Source organism: Protopterus annectens, chromosome 7.part0 (assembly GCF_019279795.1).
Source record: "Protopterus annectens isolate FY-2018-M chromosome 7.part0, PAN1.0, whole genome shotgun sequence".
Classification (NCBI taxonomy): domain Eukaryota; kingdom Metazoa; phylum Chordata; order Ceratodontiformes; family Protopteridae; genus Protopterus; species Protopterus annectens.
In genome coordinates, this window is record NC_056739.1 from 767367226 (window position 1) to 767388643 (window position 21418).

The 21418-nt window shown below is 42.7% G+C and overlaps 1 protein-coding gene across 1 annotated transcript in view; it reads right to left on the reverse strand.

The window, feature by feature from the left end:
- Positions 1–21418, reverse strand: part of LOC122806094 (extracellular calcium-sensing receptor-like) — a 630825-nt gene that overhangs the window by 286615 nt on the left and 322792 nt on the right. The window lies entirely within an intron of this gene.

The following is a 21418-nucleotide window of genomic DNA, read 5'->3' on the forward strand; positions in this document are numbered from 1 at the left end:
CAGAAGGCAGCAATTTATAGTACAGGGTTGCCATGACAGTGGTTATCTGAAGTACTACACAGCAAGCTGCATGCAATTAGCAACTGTTGGACACTGACTGGTACAGAGGCCACCACCTGATCATGAGCAATACCAACAAAAGCATGCTGCAATCTATTCAAACCAGCTCAATCACTCTACTGGAGAGACTGAAAGAGAGAGAGAGAGAGAGAAAACCTTCAGGAAAGTTCACAAAGCTCAGGGCTGTGTTACAGAGGAAAAAACATAACAGTTATGTGAAACAGATATGCATTTACTGACATGTAGTATATGCCATGGAATAATAGGATGTATACTGTGAAAGGATGTATACATGACATCAGTACTTGTTGCTGTAATGATGTTGTGCTCAGCAACTGCACTGGACAATAGTATCAGTCCCTTTGGGCAGTGGCACATACCTGTCAAATGTGCAGACCAGCAGTGAATGGCAAAGATGTGACCCATGATATCTGTGTTCTGTAAATTACTGTGGCCAATGGCTGGTGGGGGTATTAATACTGTCATGATAGATACATGAGTGAGAGACCACACCACCTGCAGGACAGTCATGCTAAAGTGTAGCATAGCATGCCCAACCACCATAGCAGTATAATATGCTTATCTAAAGTTTGTCACCATATATAACCCCCTAATGTTAGTTTGTGTTCACATGTGACACCTGTCTGTGTTGCAGCAAGGCTAAACAGTTCAGCTGTGAAGTAAAGAGGGTACATGAGTGTGGTACAGATCTTCGTATGCACCCCACATACAGATACATATATGTGTGATACATATTCATAGCTGTATATGTGTACAGAACCTCAGACAGTTATACATTTATATAGGTATATAAACAACACAAAATTATATCTACACATATATGCACATATGTATATATACATATAAATATATATATATATATATATATATATATATATATATATATATATATATATTTATACAAACAGGTATATGTGTGTGTGTGTATCTCAACATATATATATATATATATATATATATATATATATATATATATATATATGGGTCTACTGCCAGAGATCGAAATTACACTAGTAGATGCCCACTAACGCGAAAGTGCACTTCACCGAAAGTGCACTTGAGCGAATGGTTACGGACCTTAGGGTTAAAAATTGGGTTAAGGATAGTGGATAGCTAGTAGGGTTATCCATTAACCTTAACCCATGCCATTACTCTAAGGTCCATGACTACTGCACCACAGTGGGGGAAATAGTATGCCCTCCACGGTGCAGTAGTCATGGAACTATGTCCTTCACTGTGCTGCGGTAGTCATGGACCTTAGTAGGGCTATCCAATATCCTTAACCCAAGCTCTAACCCTAAGGTCAGTGACTAGCGCATCACAGTGGAGGACATTGCCCATTCGTTCTAGTGTTCGCGAAAGTGCACTTTCAGTGAAGTGCACTTTCATGAGTGGGCATCTACTACTGGATTTTGAAATACTGTAATTTGATCCGTAGTAGACATATATATATATATATATATATATATATATATATATATATATATATATATATATATATATATATATATATATATATATATATATATATATATATATATATATACACAGAGAGAGAGAGAGATAATATATATATATATATATATATATATATATATATATATATATATATATTTCTACACACATATATATATATATATATATATATATATATATATGTATATATATATATATATATCTATATATATATATATATATATATATATATATATATATATATATATATATATATATATATTTATACTTGTCAATACATTTCCCCTGCCATGACATGTGTGAGAGAACATCACACATCAATACACAACATACCTACACACCAGTACATGGCTGCAAGATGGAGTGTTGAGTGAGGTGTGTAACCCATGTTGGAAACACATTGCAATTGTATGGGATAGTGGGATATATTTGTTGGTGAAGGGTATTAGACTCATATAGGTATGTAGGTCTGGTTGGGTGACAAACAAGACAGCATTCTGGTCTTACGTAGGCCCCAGGACCAATAGACCAGTACTCACCTATGAACCTATGTGTACCACAGGCAACATCAGCCAGGGCCCAATCATGGTCAATAATGGTCTCTACGCTCACCACAGGTACAGTACATTGTCTCTGTGGTTGGTCTAATGGTAATCTACCACTCATACATGCACCACTGATGATGACATATTTGAATACACATCAAGCAGTCAGTAAACACATGTCCACATGTGATCCAGGAACACACAGAGGCTGTGAGCAGCAGCAGAAACACACCTGACACACAGAGACACATCCTGCAATGGTGTGTACACCCATGAGATATGGTGCACAGTACATGCCAGGGTGCTGAACAAATACACAGCAATGCTCTGGACATGGGTGCAGTGTGTCCCAAGGGGAGGGCCATCACCTACAAACAGAAGCCATGCATCACAGCCATGTATAATGTTGGTAACAGGGATTGACTATAGTTGCACTGCATGCTGTTCAGCCCCACATGTCCTGCATGCTGACATGTGTGTAATTACAGGTATGTGTGTGATACTGTACTGTACCATCGCCTGCTATTGTGTGCGTTATGGGGTTGCAGGAGGTTTCTATAGGTGCTTTCTGGTGTAGTGTATGGGTTGCCATGTATGTTGACTGCATGTCTGTGTGTCTGTGAGTGTGGCCATGTCTGCACACATGTGTGTGGGTGTGTGTGTGTGTGTGTATTTACTGTTTAGTGGTGTTGTATAGGTCTTACAGTCTGTTCCCTGTTTTCCCCTCACATGTGATGAGGTGGGGCTGGGTCCCCCCCACAGGGAATCTGATGTCACTGATACAGACAGTGACCATGAAGATAGGTATGTTGAGGCACAGGAAGGGTCATTAAGGGCTGCAGCTGGGTCATCAATTGACAACCCACATGGATCCACACCATCCACGTACACAGTCACACTGCCTCTACACACCTCATCACCATTGGTCCTAGCTGAGGGACAGCCTACGGTTGGCATGGGCCAGGACAGTGTGGTATCTATGGCACGTGTTTCAGGACACAGCAGCCATCGCCAGATGTCTGGTGGGGTATCACATAGGCAGATGTGCAGGGGTACTTCATAGGAGCACTGCTGATCATCATGCCCCTGTCAGACGTGCAAAATCTATTTCAACCACATGCATGTTTCAGACTGTCATGGAGGCACAGGCATAGATGTAACGGTACACCGGGCAGGGTCTAAGGGCACAGAGAGCTCATCACACCTCTGTAACTGACAGCATCCATGACCTAGCAGGTGCCATCCGTAATTACACAGATTTCATGGATAGACAGTAGAGTGAGACATTGGAACTCATCTAAAATGTCATGTCCATGCATCAGGACAGGGTGGGATGGTTGCAACGGCCATGTGGATGTATGCCAGCAACACCAGCAGCTGGAGGTCACCGTGGATGTCCAAACAGTCACAGCCGCTCCTGTAGTGGCAGTATCAGCCCCAGCACTGTGGAGGGGGGCTGTCCACAACCCGTAATAGCAGACCACTTGCATGTGACCCTTGCTAGTCCCAGATGGGACCTGAATCCAGTGGATGTCTGTCAAACTCAGGGGACAGTACTCAGTCTGGCTCTGTAGCTTAATGCCTGTAGCACCCCTGTCAGGCACAGGTCTCATGTCCATGGCCAGAGATGGTGAACTGCAAACCCTGCCAGGTACAGTCTGCAGCTGTCCCACAATTCCCTTTATAGGGCAGCCACATGGAGGAACTGTGTGCATGCAGACACACACACATAAACAACGAAGCTAGGGAAACCACATACCTGCGCACACATCACCAGTGGCCCATAACAATACTCAGCCCCCTCACACACACACACAGTGCCACACACACACATGTTGCCAAATGTATGGCTCAGCCTAGACCTCTGGCAAACCAACAACACACCCTGCGCATATGATGATACCTGTGCCACTGCCTGACATCTGTAACATTGATGCAGGGACATGCTAACATGGTTCTGATGCACAGGGTGACTGTACAACAGTGTAGCAATGGAATGATGTGTAGCATGTTGTCAGAAGTAAAGTGAAATGATAATATCTTGGAAGGTGTAGCTGTGCAGCCATGATGCATCATAGCTTTAATTAACAATGTTGCATTATTGTCACCAGTATCTGTTCAGATTGTGTTGTGTTTGTACATGTGCCACATGGCTGATGGGTGTAGTGGTGTCAGCAGGCCTTCTACAGTGGACACCAGTAAGTGTAGTGGGTGGTGCACATGCCATGGCTGGGTGCAACACACAGTGCCTTTGGTTAGGATGCAGTACAGGTACAGGACTGTACACATGGAGGTATATCACTGTGCAGGTAACACATCTGTTGCACATGTAATCCCACCAAGGCAGCATAGGCACAACCACACAGTGCTATATATGCAGTCTGCAATGTGGATGACATTGAACATGCTAACAGCAGGGTGTATGTCCTTCTCCCCATTCTACTGCAATCCACACATAAGTAACATGTTTGTGCCAATGCCGGTGGCATATCCCTACCCTTAGGAGGGTGTGAGGCGCTCAACTACTGTAAATGGTGTAGACAACTAACATCCTGATGACATACACTGTACAGTATTACAGACAGCTATGGTGGGGGATAGATGCAACAGTAACTGCAGTTATGGCAGTCGAGTCCACAACAGCCACACCCAGTGAGTTATAGCAACCCCAGTAGTGCTGCACACCTCAACAGTGTGGAGGAGGGCATTGACACATCTATGACCTGTGAAGGACTGTATGCCCACAGGATGGCACCTGTGGTATGTTGGCATATGCCAAGCAGTCCTGGTTGAAACATCCTGTGAATAGAGGTAGATCCAGTAACAACTACACACATTCCTACAAGTGGGATGGTGTACAAAAGTCTGCTATGATCTACATAGGCATAGTGCACCTCCTAACCCTCATCTACACCTGTCATGATTGGGTTAAGGAGCTATACCAGGTTCAGGTTGTATTCTCTGCCTTTGACATGTCCAATATTGGTGGGGTCCCATATGTTGATGGCCATGGGTTCATTGTTGGTGTGTTCCATGTCCCTGCAGACCATGGTCATCAGGCTACCGGGTGGTAGTTCCCAGCTGACATGCTGAGTTTGTGTATGTCCTTGCCAACATTGGTGAAATCATTGCCAGGTGTAGGGCTATTGGATTATATGAGGGATCCCAGCTACTTACTGCTCCTGCCCAGGGTTTCCCCAAGCATGACATGTCACTTGACTGTACTGCATGATATGTTAGTAATGCTAGCCTTACATCCTACAGGTGGGATGGAGTACTGTTAACATGTACTGCCCTTATTGTGTAGGGTCCTGCTTATGCGATCTGCTAAGGTTTGTATTGTATTGCAGGCCAGACGTATTTGGCTGGGGGGTGGAATACCTATCCATGCCAGATGTATGTTGTTTGGGTCTCTCAAACCCATCAATGGTGCATGTGGACATATATGTTGTGGTTACGTTCCCAGTTCCATCTACAGATGTATGTCCATATATGCCTATATTGATATATATGTGTTCACCTTTGACAGGGGGACAATCAGTCCTTCGAACGGCCCTTTCTGCAAACCAAAAGGACGAACCCATCATTACTTACTGCACCACAGTTAAAAGAACTGCAGTTCTAAAGGCACCTTCACTGACACTCGAACTGCAAGTTGGAATACATATTGTAATGGTGGGGGGCATGACTCTCTGCACCCCCCCTCTGGGGGGCTGGGCCCCCCACAACCCCCCTACTGTGATATATGAACTCCTACTGTGCACTACAGTGGGGGATAGGCAATTAAACCCCATCCCCATTATAGTGGCATCCGCAACCAAATTGCCTAATCTGCAATGAGCGAATGCATAGTGACATTCGCACATTGCATATTTGATGCATGTATTGCAGGATTGTGCAATGTTGAGAACATACTTTAGACCTACCAGCTTCTGAACACATGGATTTCTCCCTTTGAAAGGTTAGTCATATATATGCTGATATATATATATATATATATATATATATATATATATATATATATATATATATATATATATATATATATATATATAAATATATATATATATATATATATATATATATATATATATATATATATATATATATATATATGTATATGCATATAGATATGTCTATACCTATATCTACACATATAGGTATGTTATATCCATTCAATGATGAATATATATACACACACAAATACATCTACATGGTGGAATACATTCCCTGTAGTGTTGTATACCTGGGCTGGATGATGTGTATGTGTAAACATTACGATTATGCATATTTATTTTATTTTATTTTATTTTATTTTATTTATTTTACATTTGTTGACCGGGCTAGTCCAACTGGATATATATCCGTTTACAGTAGAGGCCCGGGGAGAAAAGCTCCCGTACAGGCAAAACAAACAATGATATATCAGAAAAAAAAAATTATTTTGAATAAAAATATAAAAGGTAAAAAAGAGAAATTGCAAAATAAAATCTAAATACTTATAAGATGAGTTCAACAAATTAAAAATAAAAACATAATACTGAAGTTAGACTACTAGGAGGCATACTTTTAAGATGTAACTCAACAATAGAAAGTGTAAGTTAGGAGCTCAGAAGGGGGATGGGTAGAAAAATTAGATGTGAGGAGACATACTTTCAGTCGGGATTAGTACAAGGACATAGCCATTGAGCTTTAAGATGTTCTTTGATATGTTTTTTGAACAGAGAGGTATCTGCCATGGCTTAATGGTAAATCACTTTGCGTATGATGTGCAGGGTCCTGATTATGAACCTTGCAAGACTTGTTTATTTTGTTGCTGGGCAGAACACACAAACCTGCTTACAACTGCTTTACGGTGCCTTAACCACTCTCTATCCAATGGGCCATGTTCTGGCCAGCAACAAATTAAACAACTCTGGCAAGACTCAAACCAAGGACCCTCCACACCCTAAACAAACCGATGTACCACTAAGCCATAACAGATACACAGATATTCAATGCTTCAGAAGCATATCAGCCAGTCCTGTCATGCAACAGTGCAGAGAATGTATGCCAACATCTAGATGTCTGCGTGTATAACTATAGTGCAACCTTAACCGATACAACATACCCATATATGTATAGATACACATGTATTCAAATATAGATATTGTTTTACTAACTCTATATACATATATATCACTATCTATGTGCATATCAATATATATCTGTTAGCAGATAAATATAGCTATACAGGTATATATGGCCATATATCTGTAGATAGCAATTGCAGATTAACAAATGCACATATGTCCACATGCACCATTAATGGGGTTGAGAGGCCCCACACACTATACGTCTTGTATGAATTGGCATCCCCCACAGCCAAACAACTTCACCCTGCAATACACTACCAAATACAGTCTGCCTCCTACAGGACATGTAATATGTGAAAGCTGTCAATGTCCCCAGGATACAGATACACATATACATATATGCTGATACAGATATACATATATATATATATATATATATATATATATATATATATATACACACACATGTGATTACACATACACACACATATATATATACAGTAAGATACGTATGTAGGAGGTGCACCCAATATGGAACAGCCAGTATGCCTACAGTTAACACCTGAACAACTGGACACTGTATGGGCTAATGATACTAATGTCAATCATTGCCTGCAAGATATACCCATAGAAAGGTCATAGGAAAGACACCACACACAGGTATGCAGAAATGGGACTCCTTTAATTGTGTACCATAATGGTCCTATATGCCATATCATATAGCTGTTCAAATACTGTCAACCATATAAATGAGGTATGGCAACTGTGAAACAGTTACACTTATACAGTAGTCTGGCAAGGTTCACAATTGTTGCAGTTCAAGCCAGCCCTTCAGAATGTACAATAGTGCTGACAGACTGGGCCGCAGCATACCACACAATCAACAGTATGTATTGCAGGTGTGTAGTTCAGCAGCCTCTGTCTACACTTTGTACAAACTCTGTTGGAGGTAAAGACATTTTGTGATCAAATGGGTTGCACCCGGAACATAACAAGGCATAACACACAGAACAGTCTGTATTGCAGGAGGTAGTAGGCTTGCAGTACCCCAAGTCATGTAAGTAATTGGAATATAGGTGGAGTATACGGTATTGTACATCCACATACCTTGTGTCAGCTCACTCCTGATACCCCTACATTTGTAACAGCCTAGGTCATTTATGGTGCTCCCCACCTGGACTCAATAATACAAGACCATATATCACTGTTACATACACTGGCCTCTGCAGTGCACATTTGTTGTGTAGGTAATGCCCACACATATATGGCTCCATCCCCAGTGTATGTGCAGGGGATACAACAGCAGTGTACTAATGGCAGCAATGGCAGTGTGATATACTCACAGCCCACTACAGAACAACCCTCAGCAGCATGACATATGTACAAAGCTTGGTATGTAGATGGGAGACAGAGGCTGGAACACAGGCATATACGTGGAACACTGTTGCCATACACTAAGCAAGGTGCTGGTGTTACAGGATAGTCTGCAACATACCTTAGTCAGGGAATTGAGGTCGGATATAGACATGGATGTAGCCATGTACTGATAGCACACAACAAACACACTGCCAGTGTCATATCTGACACAGGGCTTGTGCGGTGGATGGACAACACATGATAGGCATACCTCTGCCCAGCGAGAGGTTAGTCCCACAGTAGTGAGCTATGCAGACAGACTGTGTTCCAAGGTACACTAGTATGTACACACACACACACACACACACACACCCTGTAACACCAGTACTATGCAAAGCATTACACAACTCTACCCACAGTCTGTCTGTAGTTCCTGAACCTCCTACAAATATGTGTCCGCTCTGAGTGTGCATGTTCTCCTGTCAGAGGTATTACTACCTGCTGCCTGTATCACTGATGCCCACACACAGGACAGATGTCCATCACACAGGAAATGTGAAAGGACCATGGCCACATGCTGTGGGGATTTATAGTGGGTGGCTGCATGACAGTGGTAATTCAATGTAGTACACATGTATATATGGCTATCTGGAAAGGTACATATCCATATATTTCCACCATATGTCCTGGACATGGAGTGTAGCCATACCCCAGCCCCTACATTCCCAATGTCGTAGTGCAAGGGTATGTCAGGTATGTATAGCAGGTATATTACTAGACTGTTGCTACGGTCATTGGGATTGTCTTCACAGACATGTTGCGTGTGGATGCTGAAATCTGCTTATAACATGTGTGCCATTGGCTACTGATAGACATCCTAAGGAAATCATTGTAAAGTACCACTGATAGCATGTAATGCCACTGTGGAATGCAGCAGAGATATTGGCCACTATATATGGAACTTCGGACACACCCTGTACAGTCCAGAGGTATACACATATTCCGTTAGTGCACCACATGTGTACCAGGCCTGACAATAAGGATGTAGACAGCCATATAGATGGGTATAACACATAGTGACTGGTATACATTTGGCACCATAGGTGTTGGATTCACACACTCCTGTCTGGCCTGACACATAACTGTTGGTACAGGGGTGCCATGGACACATACTACCCACTAGATATTGACATACATCTGTACAACATCCCACTGCTCTGTTTGACATACATGACATTTAAGGGAGGCCTGGCAGCAGTACATCTGGCAAGTATCTGCACAAGACATCCCACTGGTTAAGTACACTAAGCTGCTAGGCATGTAACAATGCATTGTGCAGGCTACAGGCAGACTGGTTCAACAGTGGCCTACATCTCATATGGGGGAATGCACATGTACCTGCATATATAGCAGGCTCAACAACCATGTCACAGCACAGGGTAAGATACACCAGTGTGACAGTGCATAACCACAACCAATGTGAACACAGCCACATATGGTAAACTATCATAATATTACAGTATATGGACTATCTGTTCTACACCATCCTCATATGTGCCACTTAAATAATGTCCCTACATTTACTGGGCTGCTACACAGTCTGGCCTGATGGCTGTCTGTGGTATGGGACATGTGTGTGTATGCCCCTACAAACATGTATGGCAAAACGGCACCATACAGTGGGGCAGCATGTAACATCTGATACAATGGGAGCTAGGACAATTACATCTACCACTGTCTGTACACAGGCTAAGGTACATATTAACAATACACACACTGCCAACATTCACCATAACTACACAGACCTCAGTACTGTACAAACATCCACAGAATGGCCAGCTTATGTCATGAAATATGTCCCCTACTGTACATGATGTGTGTAGCAATCTGATATATCACTGGCTTGTTATCAGATATGATGACAGTATTTATGGCATACAGCACATATGCACCACTTCATGCACGCCATATGTACAAACATTGACAATGGTGTGGCTGACAGCACATACACAGGACCAGTATAGACATGTTGCTGTGATAACCTTGTATATTTTCCATTGTAACGGTGTTTGTTGCAAAATATGTCCTATGAGGGATATGAAGTCAGTAACTGTCATGGCCTTCACCATCTACAGACTGCAATCCTCACACTACCATCTGCATTCCACAGAGAGATGAACTGTGGCTAACACATGAAACCATAGGCACAACACTGCCCAGTCTGCAGATGATGGGGATTCCTCATATACATGGAACTGACATGGCAAGTATTACTACATGTATGACAGGCATATCCAGACAAACACTGTTAAACCAACATTACTCCAAATGAAGTATAGCAGCACTTACAGTCTGTAGTCAGGTCAGGCACATCCCCCTCCTGTTTGTTGCCCTCTTTCCACAGTGTATGTTGTTAGAGGTAAATCCCCAAGCCATCTGAGATGCGGTTTGCCAAAGGACAGATCTAGTTCCTGCTCACAGTGACATAAAAGGGCCAACACCACCATGATGTTCCTAGGTACTGGAGTGCATTTCCATGCAACTGGCTATGGGACTGTTACCACAGCTGTTCCACATGCAATCAGCTAGGGGAGGGCTGCAATTTGTGCAGAGGCCATCAGCTCATCATGAGCATCACTTAAAATACACATGTTGCTGCCTAAGTAAAACATGTGTGGGTCTCCACATCCATCAGAGAGGGAGTGGGGGAGGCAGACAGACGCAAATGCATTTCAGGGAGGGGTGGGAGAGTAAAACTGAAGCATGTTTGTGTCACACACCTACCAGCACAGGGTATCAAACCCCCGACAACTATGTAGTGCTATCACAGTTCGATGAAGTTATTGGATGCACCACATGGGTTAACTGATATGGAGCACTCAGAACATATATGTGAGGGTGAGTGACATCTGCAACAGGGATGCAGTAGATATATGGTAGGTGTTGTACACGTGCCTATCTTCATGAACAGGTGCCAGCGTCAACACAGGCACAATCATACAGGGATGCACACACATTGACACACTTGGCAGGGCCAGGAGTGCAACTCATCACTAGTGGGATTGCCACAACACATCAATGTGCAGGTATCACATGCACCACATGGGTCATATGGAGGTCATATGGGCAAAGAGTATGAGGAGATGTCAGACATCAGACAGCATATTTCAGTATGCCCTAGGGGGTTGCAGTGAGTGTGGATGTAGACATATGCACCATATAACACACACACACGAACACACAGGGTACCAGTTCTGACATGCATGGGTGCATGTCTACATGGGTGTGTGGTGGTCAACTCTGCCAGCAGGCTGTACAAGGGTAGGCAATGGGTATACCTTAGTTACTGCATTTGTCCACACAGGTGGGTATTGCATCCCCCATCCAGTCACCTGGGTTACTATTGTGTGTGGCCAATGCTGTACACCACATGCCATGTATGTGTTCCTTAGTCCATGACATGGATGGTGCCTGGGATGTGCACACCTCCCACATGCATGTATGTGACATGTGGAACTGTACCTGGGGTGTCTGGCAAATGTTGTGAGTACAGATTATCATCAAATGTGCCAGTCTTGCCCACCTGTGTCAGGAACTGGTAATGGGCAGCAGATTTACCCTTCACCTACATTGATGGCATGCCAACAGCATTCCCTGATGTCAGTGTCATTTGTTCATAAAGGACATGTTGTCAGGCATGGTATGTCCATTGTGAGTCACATGTGAAGGCACCACAGGTGGTGCAGGTGTTCATTGCGGAACATGGTAGAGGTGCACTGTCTGCATGTACGTGCATATTGGACAAATGGGCAGGGTGACATTCCCTCTGTAGCCCACTGCTATCACAACATAGCTACTATCAGTGACCAATATGCAGTGTACTACCCACATATTGGTTGCTGCCTAGTCATGTGTGTTCATATGACACATGGGTTGAATGTGTGCTCTGGGTAATAGTGGAGTTGCTAACTTGGATTGACTGGCCTTGATGTCACATGCATGGGTATGGCTTTGCACCCCATCCTCCCAGCTAATTTACATCTGTTTTCCCTGTATGGTTGACATTGTAATATATAGTAGGGCAACCATAAAATAAATTAGCAAAACCACCTCCACATCGCCCACCTCTACGCAGGATATGAGTTACAAACACACACCTGTCATGTCTGGGAGGAGAACCCCTACCTAACTTCTTTATTACACTACACAGTATTAGTATGCACCACGGACATTACTCTAGTATGATTTTCCCAAAGGTGTATTTCACAGTGAATGACATCAGCAGGATTACCAAAGTAGGGAATTTCAACTGTACTGCAAGTGACTAGCCTCAAATGCATTGCTCCCTACACAGACAGTGAGACACACACAAAGCATCCACAACTGACATGTGTGGGTATAGAACCCCTGACCAAGGTCTCTATCACACTACAGCAAGGAGCTGTCATGGGGCACACCACAGGGATTACTAGAGACAGTCTTCCCCAAAGGTGTATTTCACATTGAATGATATCAGCAGGTTTACCAAATTAGGGCATTTCAACTGTACTGCAAGTGACTAGCCTAAAATGCATTGATTCCTACACAGACAGTGAGACACACACAAAACATACACAACTGACATGTGGGGGTATAGAACCCCTGACCGTGGTCTATAGCACATTACAGCATGGAGCTGTTATGGGACACATCACAGGGATCACTAAAGATATCCTGCCCCAAAGGTGAATTTCTCATTGAATGACATCAGTAGGTTTACCAAAATAAGGCATTTCAACTGTACTGCAAGTGACTAGCCTAAAATGCATTGTTCTCTACCCAGACAGTGCGACACGCACACAAAACATCCCTAGCTGACATGTGTGGGTAGAGAACCCATGACTGAGGTCTACATTATAGTATAGCATAGAGCTGTTATAGTCCACACCCCAGGGACTACGAAATAATTTTTTCCCCAAAGTTGTACTTCACAAAGAATGACATCAGCAAGATTGGCAAAGTAGGGCATTTGAAATGTACTGTGAGTGAGTAGCCTATGATGCATTGCTCTATACACAGACATTGTAACACACACAAAACATCCAGAACTGCCATGGGTGGAGATGGAACCCTATCACAGTTCTAAATCACACTATAGCACTACGCATTTACAGGATGCCCTACAGAGATTACTGGGCTATGACTTTCCCACAGGTGTATGTCTAGGTGAGTGACATCAGCAGCCTTGCCAAAGTTGAGTATATGAATTCTAAGGAGTGTGAGTAACACACACACACACACACACACACACACACACACACACACACACACACACACACACACACAGTTGCCAAGTCTGGGGTTAGAACACCTACCTCACTACAGTAGTACACTGTTACAGGGCGCGCTACAGGGATTACTAGGTGATTATTTTCCCAGGGTTGTATTTCCAGGTTCATAGGTTCATAGGTTCATACTAGGCTATCTGCCCTAGGGCACTTATAAGCCTAGCCAGAGTGTGTTTGGCTTTCGCCACCCATTTTAAATTAATGTTGCTATGCCCTTTTTCGAGGTTAGTATACTGTGCCTCTGTCTAACAGTGACACAGAAGTGATACCCGGGATAAACCTATGATCTCCCATCCACTCATCAAGATTCCTCTTGAAGAGAGTCAATGAGGGACTCTGCCTAACCTGGACTGGGATTTTATTCCAGAGTGAAGGGAGCCTCTGAGTTATGAATCTGTCCCTCCAGCATGTCCTATTTATTTCAGTGCTGAGGTTATAGTAAATATTGATCATAACATGCTTTGTCAGGGAAATGGAATGCACTGCAGTGGGACTCGAACCAGGAATGCATGCTCATAAGGGGAATGCTTTGCCCACTACACTATTGCTAGGTGAGTGACATCCGCAGCTTTGTCAAAGTTGAGTATATGAATTGTACAGAGTGTGAGTGGTCTAAAATGCATTGTTCTCTACTCTGTCAGACACACACACCAACAGTTGCCAGGTTGGGGGGTTAGAACACTTACCTCATTACTTTATCACAGTACAGCAGTATGCAGTTACAAAACACAATTACAGAGATTATTGGGCTATGATTTCCCCAGAGGTGTATTTCTAGGTGAGTGACATCAGCAGCCTTGCCAAAGTCGAGTATGTTTATTGTACAGGGTGTGAGTGGCCTAAAAATGCTCTCTACACAGTCAGACACACACACATTCACACGGTTGCCAGATCTGGGGTTAGAATTTCTACTTAACTACTTTATCACACTACAGCAGTACACAGTTACAGGACGCGTTATGGTGTTTACTGGGCTATGATTTCCCCAAAGGTGTATTTCTAGGTGAGTGATATCAGCAGCCTTGCCAAACACGAGTATGTGTATTGTATGTGGTGTGAGTGGCCTAAAAAGGCATTACTATCTATGCAGTCAGACACACTCACACACACACACACACACACACACACACACACACACACACACACACACACACACACACACACACACACACACACACTCTCCGTTGCCAGGTCTGGGATTAGAATACCTACCTAACTACCTTATCACACTACAGCAGTACACGGTTACAAGACACACTATGGAAATTACTGTGCTATGATTTCCCCAGAGGTGTATTTCTAGGTGCGTGAAATCTGCAGCCTTGCCAATGTTGTGTATATGAACTGTACTGAGTGTAAATAGCCTAGAAAGCATTTCTCTCTACACAGGAAGAGACCGAGACATGCACACATACACACACTCACACAGTTGGTAAGTCTGGGGTTAGGACTACTACCTAACTAGTTTATCAGTACAGCAGTACACAGTTATGGGACATGCCATGGGGATTACTGAGCTACAGCTCCCCCAAAGGTGTATTTCACATCGGATGACCTCAGCTGGCTTGTCATAATACTGCTATGGGGAAGGAAGTGTGTGCATGGGCCGTAACCCATTCATGTAGGGGTTGGCATGCCACATGCAGGCACACACAGGGTCATATGCCTCAGGTACATGTATACAGCTACTAGGTAACAGCTTCCTTGTACAGTTATGTTGCACAGCTAGCACTTCCAATACGCCGTCATGCTGACAGATACTGGTGGCTAGTATCTGCAGTGAGTGACACCTGCACCTCATGTGTTTGGGGCCCTTTGGCTGTGTGTTGGGTGGGACAGGCCCAGATGGCTCCTTGTCATGGTCACCCTCTTCAACACATCTATGTCCATCTACCTTTGGCTTATTATAGAGTGTTGTCCTTACATATATGTCTGTATTCCTATCCACTGTGTGTGCAAGGCAGGAGTGGTGCATACTGACATGTGTCTGCACTGAGAACTGCAACTGCCAGATATGTCTGGTCCACTGTTGTTTGATGACATGGCCTTCTTGTGTTTAAGTGTGTGAGCATGCCCATTATGCGCTTTCAGTATGTTGTTGACTGACATTGCCTTCATTCCTCTGTGTGAGCATGCCCAGTATGGCCATCTATACTGCATGTGTAGATCAAGTCCAGGTGGTTTGTACTGCAGTGCTGACCTTTGTGTTGTACACCGACAGGTAGCATGCTGTGTCTGCAGGGTATACATCAGTCATTTGGCATTGACTGTTGCTACATTTCTGCATAGCGGAGGGGGCACCTGACTGTTTCTACATTTCTACACAGGGGGGGCACACCTGACTGTTACTATAAGTGTACATAGGATGGTGGGGCACACCTTACACTTTTACACATTTGCTAGGACTGTACTGGTATGTTGGGTACACCATTCAGTCTGTAGTCTTACCTATCGTGCTGGCTAGAGGCATAACAGTGTACTACAGATCTTAGCTTTCACTACCTACATATTAGTTTCTGACTTCCTAGCCTTCACAACTTACATCCAACTGGCTGGCCTGCTGTAGTCTATCTGTGTAGGCCTGGGGTAGGGGTTACCCATGGGGCTCATTCAGAGGCCATAGTACAGCATGTCTTTGTGTTTGTCTACACGTATCATGCTGGCTGTGACTGTTGTTGGGTATGGTCCCCCCCAACTGGCATGTGTAAGTCACTTACCTTGTTTGTGTCCCAGTATTGAGGGTGGTGCTGCAGCGCTGCCTATGTCAGATGCACATAGTACACTCCCTGTACATGGTTGAGCACAGGTAGTGTCATGTTTGGCATCCCTTTTACTGTATGTGCGAGTTGGAGAGAGGTGTCATTCCCTGTGTCAGTGCATGTGCTATGCGTTGCCTCTTTGCCAAGGCCAGGGCATACTGGACACGTTTCAGGTTGTTCCTCCTCTGAGTCACTCTGCACTTGTGCAGGCTTTGGCACTGGTGGGGGGCTGTGTGGCCCTGCCCCATGCTGCTCCTGCTGCAGCTATTTCCACAGGATCATATTGTGTAGCATGGCACATACAAGGACAATTTGGGTATGTGTAGTTGGTGAGAACTGCAAGGCTCCACCGGATGTGTCCAGGCACCGGAACCATGACTTGAGCATCCCAAACACACTCTCTATTATGATTCGTGTTTGTGCGTGTGTGTCATTATGGAGATCTTGTTCATTTCTGATGGGTGTCATCAGCCATGGCTCCAGTGCATATCCAGCATCCCCCACTAGGTGACCGTGTGGGATGTCCCCATTGGCAAATGTCTGGTAGAGCTACATCAGATGCCAGATGTGGGAATCGTGGTAGCTTCCATGGAAGCCAGCACACACATTCATTATTATGCCCTGGGCATTGCACATGACCTGGCAGTTGATGGAGGGGAAGCCCTTGTGGTTGATGTAGACCCTACCTCGCTCACCTGGTGGTGCTTTAATGTGCATGTGCGTGCAGTCTATTGCACCCACTACCTCAGGGTATCCTGCTATTTGGTGGAAGAGATGCATATTGCTGGCCAACGCCTCATGGGTGATGGGGAAATATACATGCTCACAGTCATGTGCTGACATGGTATCCAGGAACTGGTGGAGTACCCTGGATGCTGATGCCTGTGAAATCCCCATCATATCCCCAGTTGGCCTTTGGAAGGAACCTGTAGCTAGTATTCTTAGGCATACACATACCTTGGTATCCACTGGGATGGGTTCACCTCTGTTAGTTCTGTGTGTCAGGTGTGGCCGGCACAGCTCCACAATTTGCTGTAGGAAGTCCCTGTCCACCCTATAGGGCTCCACTATCTCCAGCTTATGTAGCCCTTGATAGGTTACCCTGGGTCTGTACACTCTTCTGCGTCTCCTCACTGTGGGTTGCTCAGCAGCATTCACATCCTAACCACTCTCAGATTTTTTCACATGCTGGTTTATGATAGCAAAAGCAGCCCCTAAACTTTTTCTCTTGCTTTCATTTTGTAAAATTTCCCCGTCTGTATACACTGGTGGTGCAGAGTTTTTGAGAAAAACAAGGGGGGAAGGTGTTTGCATAGTTTATAGTGGTGTGCTGGGCTGCTGCCTGTGTAATTGGCTGATTCTGATATATTTCACCTGTCAGCTAAGCTAGTTCTCCTTGATTACTTTCCTACTGCTTTTTTCCATTCCCATTGCCTCCCTGTTTAAGCCCGTGTGAGCACCACACAAATGGAGTGCTCAAATGTGCACAGAGCTGCTTTTTCCTGGTTTAACTTCCTTTTTCTTCCTGTAAAACCTGGTGTGCAGCGCGCACACCCGCTTACACTTTGTAAAGAGTGCTAGGCAGGTTTAGACACACCCCTAGCTTAGCTGTGCTAAGCTAGGAGCAATCCCGAGCCACAGGTCTCCAATCCGCTTACAGTATGCCTGACACACACCCCCATGATGTCACCTATATCCTAGTCTTGCACCCAGCTATTTATACTCTTGCACTCTTGGGACCTGCCTCACATCCTGGGAAAATCTGGGATTCACTAACCTTTCCCTCATTTGCATAGGACTGCCTGTTAATGCATAGTTGCATGTCCCACACTGAGCCTCCCCCTTAGCAACCACTATGTTTAAACAGCCGAGATCGGCGAAAAAAATTAAAATTTGATTTCTCTATTTTTTTAACAGTTTGCAATGCCAATGGCCTTATACTTGGCCATTGGCATGCTTCCTCAATAATATGCAGCTTTTATTTGGAGCTGTCGTAGCTTTGTTTTTGAATTTACAGAAATGTACTTGGTTACTAACCAAGTACATTTCTGCAGATTGCACTAGTCTTGCATGGACTATTGCAAGCTTCCTAGATTGCAAAATCACCTCATTTGCATGGATGTCTCCTGCAAATTAGGTGATTTGCATACTAGGGTTTAGTACGTGCAAGATTAGTGCTTGAGCTCTTGTGCATGCCCTTGCTGGCTGTTCCTGGATCACACAACAGACATATTGCCTGCATGAGCTACTGTACTAATATTGCACTCTGTGCAGGCTTTTGAGAATCCAAGGGATTGCCAGATTACTAGAAATTTGTTGGATGATTATAAATTTGTACATAGGGTACACATTGCTGGATTATTATAAACCTGTACATAGATTACACATTACTGGATGTTTATAATTTGTACTTAGGAAACACTCACTGGATGACAATAAACTTGCACAAAGATTAAACATTGCAAGATGAGTATATGCCTGTACATAGACTACACATTACTGGATGATTCAAAAGTTGTACATAGGATACACATTGCTGGATGACTGAAAAGTTGTACATAGGGTATGGATTCTTGCATGATTAGAAATTTGTATATATTTCCATATTGCTGGATAATTATGAACTTGTGCATAGGGTACACATTAGTGGATAATTCGAAACTTGTCCATAGGATACACCCTTCTGGATTATTATAGATTGGAACATAGGGTACACATCGCTGGATAATTATAAATTTGTACATAGGAGACAGATTGCTGGATGATTATAAATTTGTACATAGGGGACATATTGTTGGATGATTATAAATTTGCACCATGGTGGACATTGTTGGATAATTATAAATTTGTACATAAGGTACACATTGCTGAATGATTATAAACTTGTAAATAGGGTGCACATTGCTGTATGATTATAAATTTGTACATAGAGTACACATTTCTGGATGATTAAAATGCGTATAAGGAAGGCACTGCTGGACGATTATACATTTATATATAATTTACACATTGCTAGATGGTTATAAACTTGTGGATAGGGTAAACATTGCTACACACTTATAAATTTCTACTGACAGTACCACTGTTAGATAATAATTAATTTGTACAAATGGTACACATTGCTGGATGATTTAAATGTGCACTTAGGGTACATATTGCTAGATGATTATAAACTTAACACAGGGTAGACACTGCCTCACACTTATAGATTGACACTTAGGGTACACATTGCAGACAATTATAAATTGGGATATAGAGTACATATTGCTAGATTATTAGAAATTATAAATAGGATGTGCATTGCTGGATAATTACAAACTTGTACATATGGTGCACATTGATGAATGTTTATAAAATTGTACATAGGGTATATATTTCTAGATGAATATAAATGTGTACATAGGGTGCAAATTGATGGACAATTAAAATTTTGTACATAGGGTATACATTGCTGTATTATTATAAATTTGTATATACAGCACACATTGCTGGATTATTATAAATTTGCATATAGGGTACACATTGCTGGATGATTATAAATTTGTACATAATTTACACATTACTGGATGATTATAAACTTGTGTATAGGGTACACCTTGTTGGATGATTATACATTGTTGGATGATTATAAATTTGTGCAAAAGGTACACATTGCTGGATGATTATAAACTTGTACACAGGGTACACATTGCTGAATTCTTAGAAATTTGTACTTAGGAAACACATTGCTAGATGATTATAAATTTACAGAAATGTACTTGGTTACTAACCAAGTACATTTCTGCAGATTGCACTAGTCTTGCATGGACTATTGCAAGCTTCCTAGATTGCAAAATCACCTCATTTGCATGGATGTCTCCTGCAAATTAGGTGATTTGCATACCAGGGTTTAGTACGTGCAAGATTAGTGCTTGAGCTCTTGTGCATGCCCTTGCTGGCTGTTCCTGGATCGCACAACAGACATATTGCCTGCATGAGCTACTGTACTAATATTGCACTCTGTGCAGGCTTTTGAGAATCCAAGGGATTGCCAGATTACTAGAAATTTGTTGGATGATTATAAATTTGTACATAGGGTACACATTGCTGGATTATTATAAACCTGTACATAGATTACACATTACTGGATGTTTATAATTTGTACTTAGGAAACACTCACTGGATGACAATAAACTTGCACAAAGATTAAACATTGCAAGATGAGTATATGCCTGTACATAGACTACACATTACTGGATGATTCAAAAGTTGTACATAGGATACACATTGCTGGATGACTGAAAAGTTGTACATAGGGTATGGATTCTTGCATGATTAGAAATTTGTATATATTTCCATATTGCTGGATAATTATGAACTTGTGCATAGGGTACACATTAGTGGATAATTCGAAACTTGTCCATAGGATACACCCTTCTGGATTATTATAGATTGGAACATAGGGTACACATCGCTGGATAATTATAAATTTGTACATAGGAGACAGATTGCTGGATGATTATAAATTTGTACATAGGGGACATATTGTTGGATGATTATAAATTTGCACCATGGTGGACATTGTTGGATAATTATAAATTTGTACATAAGGTACACATTGCTGAATGATTATAAACTTGTAAATAGGGTGCACATTGCTGTATGATTATAAATTTGTACATAGAGTACACATTTCTGGATGATTAAAATGCGTATATAAGGAAGGCACTGCTGGACGATTATACATTTATATATAATTTACACATTGCTAGATGGTTATAAACTTGTGGATAGGGTAAACATTGCTACACACTTATAAA